Source organism: Hipposideros armiger, unplaced genomic scaffold (assembly GCF_001890085.2).
Source record: "Hipposideros armiger isolate ML-2016 unplaced genomic scaffold, ASM189008v1 scaffold_67, whole genome shotgun sequence".
Taxonomy (NCBI): domain Eukaryota; kingdom Metazoa; phylum Chordata; class Mammalia; order Chiroptera; family Hipposideridae; genus Hipposideros; species Hipposideros armiger.
The window spans coordinates 3,467,483-3,481,928 of record NW_017731417.1 but is presented as its reverse complement, the minus strand read 5'-3'; the positions used below and the strand labels follow the sequence as shown (position 1 = coordinate 3,481,928).

General features: G+C 52.0%; 1 protein-coding gene across 4 annotated transcripts in view; it reads left to right on the top strand.

Moving 5' to 3' along the window:
* The first annotated feature begins 5,675 nt into the window (after positions 1-5,675).
* The window catches only part of LOC109382665 (tetratricopeptide repeat protein 7B-like), a 102,882-nt gene continuing 94,111 nt past the window's right edge, over positions 5,676-14,446 (top strand). Inside the window, exon 1 of one of the 4 annotated variants that reach the window (XM_019642331.1) lies at positions 5,676-5,739. The gene's annotated coding sequence lies outside the window, so the exon portion shown is untranslated. Of the gene's footprint in view, positions 5,740-9,990; positions 10,045-14,446 lie in introns of those variants that run through there. The other 3 variants (XM_019642335.1, XM_019642334.1, XM_019642332.1) reach the window with 3 other exon arrangements.

Below are 14,446 nucleotides of genomic sequence, written 5' to 3'. Positions count from 1 at the left end.
CCGGCGGGCGCGGACTTGCGCCTGGCCTCCCAGAGTCACGCGTGCAGAGCGGCTCCGGTGCAGTCAGGTGGAGGGGGTCTCGCGGCGTCGGATGCTGTACCGGGGCCCCAGGGGGTCAGAGGCCGGCCTTGGGGTTCTGAGAAGTTGGAGGTGATGGGGGAGGGCGCTTCCTGAGGACACGGGTGTGAGTATAGGGGGGATTCCAGGCTGTGTGTATGGTGGTGTACTCAGGGAGTCGAGATGTGTTTATAGGGGTCCTGCGAATGGGGTGTTGAACAGAGACCCCTGGCAAATGTGGTTTGTAAACATATGGCTTCGAGGGGCTCCAGATGGGAGCTCAGGCTTGGGGTGTGTGTAGGGTGGTGGTGGGAGGCAGGTTGAGATGTGTGTCCTGGGGTTCGGAGAGCAGGATATCCAAGCTGTGGATCTAGGGAGGTCAGGGTTGGGAGTGTAGAGGAAATAGAGTCAGGGGAAGGACGGTATTGTAGAGAGAGAGGTGGGAAGATGGTTGAAGAATGTTGGGCAGTGGGATTGGGTTGGGTGACAGGCATGGTGACTGAGGAGAAGGGGAGAGGGTCTGAGGGAGCCACTGAGCACTTGGACTGAGTCTATGACCCTGTTGCCTTAATTGGTTCTTGTACCCAGTTGAATCAAAATTGCATCCGAAAACCCCATTTGGGAACACAGCTTCACGTGGCCTTATTTGTTTTGGAAGCAAGTATTACTAATATTTGCTCATCTGTTAGTACCGGCCAGAACCGTGGGCACCGATGGACTGGCGAGAGAGCAGAGGTTTTGTCTTCTTTCATCTCTTGCTCCCTGAGGCTGGGTGAGCACATGTTGGTGAATGAATGAATGAATGAATGAATGACACTGCTCTAAGAATGGACATCTGCACTATTTTCAACCTTCTCACCTCAAACTACCCCGAAGTTGTGCACGCTCAACTGTGGTACCTGGCTTTGGGCAGGTATTTCCTGGGCAAATGCACGTGCCATGATGTTGCCAGGGCCATGGAGGAAGCATGGACCCATCTGGGCTCAGCGTGGTGGGAATGGACTTAACGGAGAAGACCCAGTGAAGTCAGCATTTGAGCGAAAGGTGTTCGGTCCCGTGGCCCCCACGGCAGCCTGACCTTACCCTCCCTGTGCAGCTCATCACCTTGTCCTTTCGCTTCTCCTCTTCTTACCTGCAGCCTTTTCTCGCTGCTTCTTGGAGTTGGACAGTCCTTGGAGTTGGGTCTACTTTGTCACTTCCCAGCTCCATGGACATATACTGACTTCAGGGCAGGCTGAAGTTAGGATTAAAGGGGTTCATTTGTGAGCCGCCTGGCTCTTTCCTTCAGAACCACGTGTTTCCCGCTTTACTCACTCATTCGTTCAACTAGTATTTGGTGCCCACTTGTGCCAGACAAGGACAGTGGTGAATAGCACTGACCAATTTCCTATTCTTATGCACTTATTCTCCAATGTGGAGACAGACAATAAGCAACTATGGAAATCAAGACACGGGATAGCTTCAGAGAGTAAGTGATGGAAAGAAAACAGACGAGGTAATGTGATTAGGAATGGTGGGTAGGGGAAGGGGGCAACTCAAACTACGGTGGTCTCTGGGATGAGAGGGCAGATGGGCGTTTGGTGGCATGGGCCCATCTCACTCACCTGTGAGGCCTCCCGAGGCTCGGCTCTCTTCCAGGGCTTGGTCCCTGTGGTCTAAGCCACAGTCATTAATGGACTTGGGGGGCGGGGGAGTGGGTTGTGCGGGGCATGGATGAGGGGCTTGGTTCCTAAAGGAGGAAGGCCCATAGGTCTGTGTCTAAGTTTGGTTTCGAGAAACTCATGAGAGGTAGATTTCTGCCTCAGAACCCACATGGTGAGCACCCCATGGCAAATGGCCACCCAGACTTGAAAAGGCCAAAGAGAGAAAATAAAAAAAAATAGAGCAAAGAAAAAGATGAAACAAAACCAGAATTATTGTGGCTCTCTTTTGGGGTTCAGAGAAGTGTTTCAAGGAGAGTCCTTCCCTTCCTTTGGCTGATGGGGGCTCCCTTCGGCTGGTGGTAGGATTCCTCCTGGCTTTGGGGGCATCAGCTTCCCCTTAGACCAGTGGTTCTCAACCTGTGGGTCGCGACCCCTTTGGGGGTCAAACGACCCTTGCACAGGGGTCGCCTAAGACCATTGGAAAACAAAAAGATATTTACATTAGGATTCATAACAGTAGCAAAATTACAGTTATAGAGTAACAACGAAAATAATTGTATGGTTGGGGGTCACCACAACATGAGGAACTGTATTAAGGGGTCGCGGCATTAGGAAGGTTGAGAACCGCTGCCTTAGACCCTCATGGGTGCACTAGACCTCAAGTTCTGGGCAGATTTAGCAAAATTCTTAAGCTAAAGCATTTGCTGCTTAGAGTAAGGAAAGCGAGGTAATGTCATGTTTGTCATACTAAGACAGTTACCATAGGCAGAAAGGAGCACAGTCTTTAGAACCAGGAAGAGGGGTGCCTAAGCCCTGGACCTGCCACTTCTAACCCTATGTCCTTGGCCAAATCCCTTACCTACTCTGGACCTTAGCCTCCTCATCTAAGAATGGGGATTAAAGGACTAACCTTGCACGGGTTGTTTTGAAGATCAGAGGAGCCAATGACTCCTAGGGCTAGCCACGAGCCTGGCACCTTAGTAGGCAGGCCATTCGTTCATTCCACAGATATTGAGTTCTTGCAATGCGCTAGGCACTGTTTAGGTGCTGGGAATATATCAGTGAACAAAATAGACAAAGATAACAAACACCCCTGCCCTGATGATGCCCGCATTCTAGTGAGGAAAGGTCAGGGAGACAGATAAATACAACCATAAAGTAAAATGTACAGGATGTCAGATGGTGGGAGGAGAAGAAGGACAGGTGCTTTGGGAGTGGGGACGTGGGGGCACAGGGACAACTGGTTTACATAGGGTGGCTGGGGAAGGCCTCATGGGAAGGCAGCATCTGAGATGAGACCTAAGGTGGGGGAGAAGCATGTTCAGGGAGGGGACTTCGAAGGCAGAGGCCTGATGAGGGTGGAGGGGTGGCGGGACCAGATCACGTGGGGCCTTGTAGGTCATGGTTAAGGCTTTTCCCTGAGTGAGATGGATGCCACCAGAGGGCTCTGAGCAGAGGAACCCCTCATTTTCAATGCTTCTCCTTGCAGTGCTCCCCCAGCCCCCCGCAGCATTAGCTAATGGGAAGGGGGCATACCCGTCGCTCCCCATTAAGGGCCCTGCATAGTGGAGCCTTTCAGAGCGCGCTGCCCCAGCCTGACTCCTTTGAGATAAGTTGGTTCAGACAGTTGTGCCAAGAGGTGGGTATGGAGAAAAGGGCACATGCCAAGCTGTAAACAGAACTCAGAAATCCGTTTTCTGCCTTATACTCCACCAGAGTCGCCATTTTAATTACCCCATCTCAGAAAACTAAATGTGTGGCAACTATATGCCAGGGCCCAGTGAGTCCCAGCCAAGAGAGCAATGACACAAGTCAAGGGTGGGAGAAAATGTCACTCAAGTCTAGGCTGTTGCTGCCTGAGGTGTGGTCTGGGGACGGGCAGAGTGGGCATCCTCAGGGGCACGTGAGGAATGCAGACTCCCGGGCCCCACCCCAGACTTGCAGGGCCAGACTCTGCACTTAAAAAGGTGTCCAGGACATTCGTGGGCACAGGCAGGTCTGAGGTGCCCTGTCCTGGAGCTGAGGTGGCAGCCCAAGGGGGTCAGGGGTAAAGGCGGATAGCCACGCATTGGCTTCTTGTTGGCTCACAGGTAAGCCCTGGCCCTGGGAAGGCAGTTCCAGCTGCCCTCTGTCCCCGGAATGTCACCCTGCAGCCTCCTAATGGCAAGGTTCACTACTGTGTAAAGAAGCACAGTAATCTGGCTCCTGGCCCTCAGTTGAGACTCTACCCCATAGCTGGCTGGGTGACCTCGAGTCAATTACTTAACCTCTCAGAGCCTGCATTCCCTTGTTGGTAAGGTAGGGTTAATAATCCCTACACCATTAGGGTGGCTGTGAGGATGAAATGAGTTGATATATGGAAATTTTGGTACATGTAAAATGCTGGTGCTCACTCTCTCCAGCTGACTCAGTGTAACCCTGAGCAAGACAGGCCAAGTCCTAGATATCACCTGGTTGGGAAAAAAGAGTGGGAGACCTGAAAGGACACACCTGAGCTCAGGCCTAGACTCCCGAATATTCCAATGACAGAACCAGGCGTGTTGGAGGCCTGTGTCAGCCCCAGCAGACAGCCACTCCCTTGCTGAGGCAGCGTCTGTTTCTCCTCCCTTCCCAAGTCTGTTAGTCTTTTTAGGCGCAGCTCAGTTACTGAGCTCACCCAGAGTAACTGGGCCCCAGATGTAGTTTTTCCTTGAAGGGATCATCACCTTTCTGATTAGGTGTGATTTTGAGACATTTTAATTACCTCTTGGTGATGGGTAGATAAGGCAATGATACCTGAAACAAAGATTATTTCTGGGGCAAAGTTTGATTACAAAATGTATCTAGACCACTGAGTGGGAGTGAAGTTCTTGCGTTTGCCAGCAGCTGATATTCCCAGTGGCACTGTTGCCTCCAGCCCCGTGGCTTCCCCTTCCGGAAGGCAGGCTGGGCCCTTGGACCCCTCCCTGGTCTCACTCAGGCCTCTAGAATCTTCCCAAAGAGGGGGAGTTAGTGGACAGGGGGCCTCCCGGCTGGCCCCAAGGTCTTCTTTGGAAACAAGGCTGAAGTTTAACTGAGAGTCTGCTGTGGGGCGCGAAGGTGGTTCTGTTGTTTAGAATGGCTTCTTTGGACGTTCCTGGGGTCCAGCAGGCTCCTGAGAGTCAAACTGCCCTCCGTGGGGAAAGGCACCCGTGAGACCGTGGTGGCCCTCCATCCGGCCCTTCCTAGGGCAGCCGTCCTGCTTGCCAACACTCTGTCCTGTTGTCCTCTGAAGGACATACCTTTGTGGCAGACCATATGTCCTGATTTTTGGATTCAGAAGATTCCCTTATTCGACAATAACATATGGATGACTCTGAGCATGGCTTTGGGGTTCCTGGTTAGTACAGTCTAGTCAGGGCAGAAGGACCATGACCTTGTGGCTGCACACAGTGGGGCCAGGACTGCTCAGCTTTTCCCCGGCTTCCTGTTTGGAGGAATTTTAGGCTCTGCGTCGGGAGCGAGGAGGATCCCTGACATTCATCCGCGTGACCAGCCCACCTTTCCAGCACGTCCTCTCCTCACCTTGGCCAGCAGGGCTTCCTGGACGCTCTTGCTCACCTTGCGTAGTGTCTTTCCACCTGTGCTCGTGTTGTTTGGCTCTGGAGGCCTCTCTGCAGGTCGGAAGCCAACCCCTCTGTCAGGGTCTGGTTTAAATCCCTCCCAGCTGTCCTTCCTTTATAGAAAAGGCTGTTTGCCTCAGAGAAGACAACCATACATTGTTAGAACCAGATGGGACCTGAGAGATCACATTGTGTAGCCGTTTTCAAACTGTGTCGTCGAGGAACTTGTCTGGGAACATGCGTTTGGGTCCTGGTGGCTGGGTGGGCAGGCCTCACTCACTGGAGCAGCGACACTTTTCCTTATGGTTTCCTTGGAAGGGAGGACTGATATGCTTTAAAAACACATTAGAAACCTACTGATCTAGTCCAACCCCCCCATTTCACAGATGGGAAAACAGGCCCGGAGCGAGAGATTGCTTCCTTAAAGCCACCAGCTGGCGAGTGACAGAAGCAAGCAGGTCAGAGCCCCGGCCCCCGCGTTCAGCTGTTTCAGCTCTAAGTGTGGTTCTGTGGTTTCCCACCCGAGAGAGGTATTTCACGTATGAAACCCCATTTGTACAGTGGTGACACACATCCCGAGTCCCTCTTCTGAAACCCTTGGGGCCAGATATATTTCAGAAGGCAGAAATGTTCAGAATATGGCACATGTGCTCGACATGATGTGACACTCCCAGTGGGGTCAGGGGCATCACTTTATAAGAAAACGTGTCAGCATTTCTATATCTAAACATATGAACAGTCATTGCAAAGGGATACATAGACTATAAATAGCCTCATGTTGGTTCAGTTGAGGTTTTGCTGCCCAAGAAGTTAAAGCAACAAGAACCACCTTTTGGTTTTTAGAGAGTTCTGGATTTCAGAAATTATGGTTAAGGGATTGTGGACCTGTAATAATAGTGCCAAACTTGTAGGGGGGGTTGTAAGGGCTAAATGAAAAAACAACAACAAAACCCCCTAGAAGTGCTTAGCGTGGTGCCTGTACAGGGCAATCAGCTGCCGTCTCATGGTAGTGGGTGTTACCGTCTCCCGTTGCCCAGTTCAGGGCTGTGTCCCCTCCCCCACATTGCCTGTTTGGGTGTGTACCTTGCCTCCCCACTAAGGTGGTCAGCTTCTAGAGGACAGAGGATTGTGGTTCTGCTTTGATGAGTTCTGAGGCTCATAGACTGTTTTTGGTGTGCTGTGTTGAATTTGCCCAGACTTTCATGAGGGGGGGTGGGGGGGGGCTCCCAGCAATTGGAAGAAGCCTGAGGAGATAAGGCTGAGGGCCTTCCACAATGGAGTGAGGGCCAAAGTACAAGTGGGGACTCTATCCCTGAGAAGCGGTGTCCTGCAAGGACTGGCGTTTCCCTTTGGGGCTGCTGGCATCAGGTGAGTTGGGGCCAGCCCTGGTTGTCAGTGCAGCATTCTCCACCTCACTCATCTGCCTCCTTCCTGATTGAGCCCAGATTGTGTTCAGCTCTCAGCCCCTCCATGTGCCATGCATGTGCCATGAGCTTCATTTACTGTAGGTGGGTCCTGGCCTCCAGTGGGTCCAATCCCTTGCCTGTGATTGGTTGAGGCTTGAGTATGTGACTTAGTGTTAACCAATGAGACATCCGGGGCATTTGCTGTGGGCGGGGCTTCTGGGAAAGATTTCCTCATGCTTAAGAGTGACATACATGCTTTTTTTCCTGTGGAATTGTTCATGTTTTTGAGGCCTGGAGCTGCAGTCATCTTGAGGGCATCCAGCCAGGGCTGAGGCTGACCCATGGAGAGAGGTAGCACAGAGATGAGAAGAACGTGGCCTCTGATTACATTGCTGACCTTCCCTGGACTTACTGTTATGGGAGATAAAACATGCCTTCTTGTTGAAGCCACATGGAGTTGGATGTTTGGTCATTACTCGTTGAAGTCATTCTAACTGGCACACCTCTTCCCCAGAGCACCCCCAGCTGCCACCAGCTTTGCACGGGGCACTCTGTCAGGAATGGCCTTTGCTCCTGATGCACACCGACCTCATGTGGGTGGATTCCTGCCCCTCTGGGTGACCTCATGCTGGGGAGATGGTGGCGGGTTACAGGCCTCGTTACAGTAACTGTAAAGCGTTACTGACTTGTGTGAAAACCAGTGTTTCCCGTCTAAGAAGCCAGAAAGAGAGAAGAGGTTTCCTGAGACCTCTCAAAACCATTCCCTCGCCACCAAGACAAGAATAGCAGTGTTTGGCAGATGGATTAGATGAGTGCCACCTAGAATACACAGAGAAGCCACAAGCCACAGGAAACCTAATGGCATGGCTGTAGCCCCGGCCACCCTCCAGGCTTGTCTGTCCCTCTTCATCAAGTGTAGCAGTAGTGGAGGCCCCAGAACTGGGCAGAACAGCATTTTGTTTGGTCCTTTCAGAGGCCTGCCAGACTTGGAGTCAGAATCCCCAGGCATTTCCCCTCCGAGTGACCCATGCGCGTCACTTGATCCCCGGAAACCTTAGTTTTCCTGACCTCACAGGTGTTGAAATGGTGCCAGCAGGGAAGAAGAATGAACAAGCGTTTCTTGAGCTTCCGCTGTGTGCCAGATAATGGGCATGAACTTTTATGTACATGGATCCCAGTCAGTCATCACAGCAACTGCGTGAGGAACGGCGTTGGGAGTCGTCATTCCCATGCAGGGCATCCGTAGGCTGAGGCTTGGACATAGTCATTGAGCCGGATTCACTCCCACTTCTGACCCTAGTCCACTATTTTTTCTACTACACTAATGTTTTTCTAAACTTGTCTGATCGCAGGATCACCAAACTGGCTTGTGAGAACCCAGATGGCTCCACTTCTAGAGGCAGCAGGTCTGGGGTGGGTGATGCCAGCGCTGCTGGTCCGTGGACACGTGCCAGTAGCGTGGCCCAAGGATCCCCAGGCCCCTCTGGAGTGGTGATTCCCTGGGTCCCAGATGGGGCTGGAAAGTTGCATTTTTAAATCAAGCCTCAGGGGATTTGTATGATCAGGCAGGTCTGGTAGCCCCAGCTCTCAACCACAATGCTTCGCGTTTAATGAGCACCTCCTGTGTGGGGGACCCTGCCACAGAAGAAACAGAAGGAGCAGGCCACCAGCCACAGGAAGCTTACATAATAGCTCAGGGCAGTCACTCCACCTCTGGGCAGCCGAGTCACCTCGGGGCTGGTCAGCAGCTCCATTTCCAGGCTGGGCCCAAGCTTCTACTAAAGGAGGTCTCAGAGGGGTTGGGGCTCGGGAAGTAGGCTGGGTGATGGGGTGCAAGGTGGTCCAGGACCAGACTTAGGCCATGATGGGTGGGACAGACTGTCACCTTGCAGCCTGAGGAGAACAATGATAGCATCACTTACAAGGTTACAAAGTACACCTGGGTTACTGGGTGGCTGAGGGCAGGGTGGGCTTATGTGGCAATGGCCTGGCAGAGAGCCAGGAAGAGGATCCTGGGTGGAGTGTGGCTTGGGGGGGTGACGGATTCATCCTAGTCTGCTTGAGACTTCCCTGGTTTTAACCTGCGTCCCGGGAACCGCTTCAGTCTTGGACTGGTGGTAGTTCACCCTGTTAGGCGCGTGCAGGAATTTTAGCAAAGGGGAGAGGAACCCTGGTGCAGGAGAAGACAGTGAACTTTGCCACAGCAGACCCAGGTTCAATCCCAGGTCTGCCACTTGCTGCTAGTCTGGCCTTGGGTGAGTTACCTTGCTTCTCTGAGCCTCACTATCTCAAACATCGTTCTGAGGAGTAAATGAGGTCATGCAGTTTCCAGCACCAACGTTGTCAGAAGCAGCCTGACTCAACCAGGAGTACTGTGTGTGGAAGAGGGTCCACTCAGTCTTTCTTAGGGGTAGAGGAAGCGGACAGGATAACGGTAAGAGCAGTGACAGCAAAGGTGGGGGTGGGGTGGGGTTCCTCTTTACTGAACTGTGACTCAGGCCCGAAGCATACGACAAGCGGTATTAGCTGGGTCGCAGAACCAGGGCTGACAGACTGACTCCCCAGTCTTCCTCTTCCGGCCATTCATTCACTGCTTTCGTGAGCTCAGGATAGGATGTGGGGGTGCTTTGGTGTGAAATGGGGACACAAAAATCAATGAGACCACCACTGGGCTGACTGCCCCACAAGGCAGGGATTTTTTTTTTACTCTTTTGTTCATTGTGAAATCCCAAGCACCAATAACATGTTTGGCACACAGTAGGTATGCAGTTAATGGTTAAATGAACAACTTGGCCTCTGTCCTTGAGGAGTTAACTTGGATTCATTCACTCGTCAAACACCTACTGAGCACCTACTACGTGCCAGCCCCTGTCCTGAGGACCTGGAATGCAGTGGTCACGAAGACCATCCTTATGCTGAAGTCTAGTACATAGGGACTTGGCATCGTGTGGTCAGGGCTGGAGTGGCAGAGGCACAGGGCTGTGGAAGCCCATGGGAGGGCGTGTCTACCTGAGGCGTGGTCCCACATCTCAGAGGCTTGGCGTTGTCTGAGGGTCACTGTCCATGGCCCTGGCTTCTGGGTAAATTCTGGCTGATGGGTTGCTGTTTGGGCTGACTGACTGCCTGTGACCTTCTCTTCCTGTTTCTCGTGCAGCTGCAGAGTGGACACTTGCTGAGCGGCCCTTCCCAGGGAGGAGTTCCTGGTCCCCTGCGCTGCCCCTCCTTGCGTCCCTTCCATCCTCCCATACGGCCGGCTCAGCCCCTGTGCTGGGAGCTCTCTAGCCCTCGCCGGTTCTGCGCGTAACAAGAAGCAGTGTTTTCTCACAAGTTAGCCAGCCTGGGAGGAGTGCCCAGTAGGTGAGGTGATGCTGCCAGGGGTGCCAAGCCCAGGGGCCTGCAGTAAATGCCACTTTTCTTGCCCTGGCCCCCAGGCCGACGGAGTCAGCTCTCCAGAGTCTTGGGCCTGGAGGCTTGGGAAAGTAGGTCTTCCAGGCCCTTTGCAGCTGCCCTACTCTCTGTGGCAGCCTTGTCCCTGCCCCACCAATTGTGTCCAGCCTGCCTTCTGCCTGGCATCTCACTTGAAGTTCCCCAGGCCCAGCTCAGACCTCACTTGCTTCTGACACCCTTCTGAGCGTCTCTGGTGGCCTTTTGACACCACCATGGCAGGGCCTGGTGGTACCTATCTCCCCTCAGACCATGCTTCTTGAGGGCGGGGACTGAATTGGGGCTTTGAGTCTTCAAGAGATGCTTGTGGACTGTGTGGCTGTGCACTTAACATGTCCGCGTGGAGCTGACTTCCTGAAAGATTTCCAAGCCTTCTGGGCTGGCCTGATAACATCCCCCTGCCCCGTTAGAGTCACTTCCTGCCCTTCTGAGCTCTGGGGACAGGCCAAACCAACTCCAAGCTAATGACTTTTAAGTTACCTTTTTTTTTTTTCTTAAGCTAGGTTTCTCTAGGGTGTGTGTGTGTGTGTGTGTGTGTGTGTGTGTGTGTGTGTGAGGCCAGTCTACTCGTCTGTTCTGCCAGCACAGCGGAGTCATTGTCTTCTGTTCCCGTATGTTACTGTCCCATCTTGTCCTTCCAGCTCCTGCATTGTGTGTGGACATGGGGAGGAGGCTTTGGCGTGAAGCCTGGACTCTGACTACCAAGATTTTGCCAGAATATCACTTCTGCCAACTTCTTTTGAACTCTTTCACCTTTGACTTTTGCCATCTTTGCCTTTCAGTCATGAGTTCCAAATAGCTGGGCCCTCTGAACTGTGCTGCAACTTAAACAAAGGTAGTGGAGGGGGGACAATAGGGGCCCTGAGGTAGAAATGTGAAGGCCTGGACCTCGGTCAACAGTCAGGTCCCCACTCCGTGCCAGACACCCCAGGGAGGTGCTGAGTCTCCAAAGACTTGGTTGGGCCCTGTCCATAAAGGGGAGGCGTGCTGACTGACTGAGTCATTCCAGAAATATGCATGAAACACCTACTGTGTGCCGAGCAGTCGAGGCAGAGCATGAATGTGAGTGCGGCAGGATGGAGGTGAGAGAGCTAGGGTGATAAGGTACAGGGATTTTCGCTTTCACTGTGGGTGAGACGGGAGCCCTTGGAGGGTTTTGAGGGGAGGGGTGACATGATATGACTTACATTTTAAAACAGGTACGGGGACAACTAATCCATATTTTCTAGCTGCAGGGCATCCCTTTCTCCATCCTGACGCTTGTCAGTGCCTCTGCCATGCGTGTGGCTGCATGCTGCCCGAGGAAAGGCCTTGGCCTTGCCGGCCACCTGCACCTGGTGACAGTAACCTGCCACTCTTCCAGTATGTTTGTGTCCCACTTTCTAGGATGTCTATTTCACAGGTGCTGTCCTTGTCGTAGACCTCTTACAGCCCCTGAATGCCATCCTCTCAGTCCCAGCTCATGACCTTACCTCATACTTTATTGAGGAAATAGCAACAATTAGGAAACCCGCTGGTTTCCGACCACCGAGTCTGCCCGCTTTCCTCCCGTCACTGCCTGGAGGTTTCGGTTCTTTTCAAAAGCCAACAGCCCCCTCACCTTTGCTCAGAATCCCTTCTGTTCTCGCTTTCTCAGGACTTGGCTACTGCAACCATCTCTTCTTCCTCGTGGATAACCTGTCTGTCTCTGTCTCTGTCCCTTTCCTGGACCATTCCGTTCAGGGTACACAGAGGCCCTGGACTCGCCTATGAAAGCCGACCTTAACCCCACATTGCTATCTAATCACCACCCCATCTCTCCGTTTCTTTTCAGCAAAGCTTCTTCAAAGAATCGTCATCTCCTCAGCCTGTTCTGACGGGGCTTGTATTTCTTGCACACCCCCGAGATTTCCCATGTTAGGGTCACCCTCTGATGTTGCCTCCGTGTTGCCAAATCTAATGGTTATGATTGTGCTCTTCTCTTCCTTGATATTCCAGTTGCTTAAAAGCAACTTGACTATTAAAGCAACTTGACTGATTAAAATCCACTTGACTATTCCCTTTTTCTGGAAACTTCTTCATCTTGGTTTCTGTGACGTGGTCCTAGCTTCTCTTCCCTGGTCCTTCCCGCTCAGCCTCCTCCAGCTTTGATCTGAACCTCCATCCACCAACGTGATCTCTTTACATGGAAATCAAATGTCGTTTAACGGGACTCTTGCTTTAATTCTTCCTCAGCTCAGTAAATGGCAGAATGGCACCACTATTCATTCCACTGTGCAGTCCAAAGCCTAGAATTCATCTGCAATCCCTCTCCGTTCCTCATCCCTAATGCATTCGCTCCCTATTGCTGCTGCAACAGGTTCTCACACATTTGCTGGCTTTACACAATGCACATTTGTTCTCTTACAGTTCTGGAGGTCAGAGTTGGAAATGGGTCTCAATGGGCTAAAAGCAAGTGTCAGCAGGGCTGCGTTCCTTCAGGAGGCTCCAGGGAGGACCCTGTGCCTGATTTTCCCGCCTCTAGAGGCTGCCCACGTTCCTCGGCTTGTGGCCCCTCCTTCATCTTTAAAGCCAGTCTCTCTCTCTCTGACTGTTGCTTCTGTCACCACACCTCCTCTGACTCTGACCAGAGGCCCCTACTGGGGCTAAGTCCCATGCTCTTCTAAGGAGTCAGTGTGCTTTTCCAGGTACTCCTCCCATCTCAAGATCCTTAATTATATCTGCAAAGTCCCTTTCGCCATGTAAGGTGACATATTCACAGGTTCCAGGAATTAGGACATAGACATCTTTGGAGGGGCTAATTCTGTCTACTGCACCTCCAATCTAATCCATTAGTAAATCTTGTTTATTTTACCTCCAAACTGTGTCCTCACTCAGCCTTTTTCTCCTTTTCTGCACTATTTCTCCCCTCTCACTCCCTTGTCTAAGCATCTGTCACTTTTCACCAAACCACTGCAGTAACTTTCTAACCGTTTCTGCTGTTGCCTCTACCTGGCTCCAACCCTAAGTTCCTTCTCCACGCAGCAAACAGAGCTTTTTAAAACCTAGATCAGATCATTTCGTCCCCCTGCTTACACCCTTCCTCCCCAAAGACTTCTAATTGCACTAAGATTGAATGCCAGGGCCGGCCGAGTAACTCAGTTGGTTAAGAGCTCTCTCAAGAGTGTGAGCTTCGAGCAACGGGGTTGCCGGTTTGATTCCTGGCCCGAGCTGAGCTGCTCACAGCTGCCACCAGGTGTCAGGATGGCTCAGCTGAAAAAAAAAAAAAAGAGAGAATGAATGCCAGACTCTACCACAGTCTACGAGAATGTTCGCGCCTCCCTGACTATCCCCACCCCATCCGTTCCCTCTGCTCCAGCCACACTGGCCGTCCTGCAGTCCCTGGAACACGCCAGCTATGTTCCCACCCCAGGGACTGAGAGAACGCTCCCCCCTCACCCATTTGCCTGGCAGACTCAACTTGTCACTCAAGTGTCCTTAGAACCCCTTTCCCTGATCTGACCACCCAGTTACTCTCAGGTTTTAGTTCTCTGCACATCTCTGACCACCGACCGGCCTTTTCCTGGTTTGTCTTTTTATCTCACCTGTGTAGAAATGTAAGCTCCCTGAGGGCAGAGGCCTCTTCGGTCTCCTTTGCTGCTCTGGGTCCCTGGAGCTAGCAGGTACTGAGTGAATGTGCCAAGTGCTGTGAGGAACGTTTAGCTCAGCCAAGAGAGCTGGACAAAGCTTCTCCAAGGTGACCCTGAAATGCATCTCAAATGACGCCTGGGCTTCTGACAGGAGAAGGGGGGCAGGCACCCTCAGGTGTGACAGATTTCCACGGCCTGGAAAGGATGCTGAGGGTCTGGGGAGCATGTGCATGAGAGGCTGGTGGCCCAGGGAGAGCTAAAGAGGGGCTCTCGGTAATAACCGCAGACTTAAAACTCCTTCGCGTCGTTCTGAGATGATGGACTAGGTGTCGTGTGAACCCCTCTGTGGGTGACAGGCCAGCTGCTGTAGGTTCAGAGCTCACTGCACCACAGGCCGTCTTTTTCTTTTTAAGTTAACTGGTTGTTTTGTGTAGGTGATGAGTGTACATGGTAATAACAATCGAATAATACAAAAGGGCGTATAGTGAAAAGTAACCATCTTCCTCCATGACCTCCACGCCCTCTTGCTTCCTTCCACAGAAACAACTCTCGCAACTTTCCTGAGGGTCCTTTCAGAAATATTCTGTGTATCTGTACATTTATAAGAAAGTTTGTTGTTGATTTTTTTTTTAATTGGGGAATTGGAGGAGGAGAACAGACAAGTTGCTGTCCTTTTGTTCTTCAGTCTAGTTGTGGAAGACGTTGCT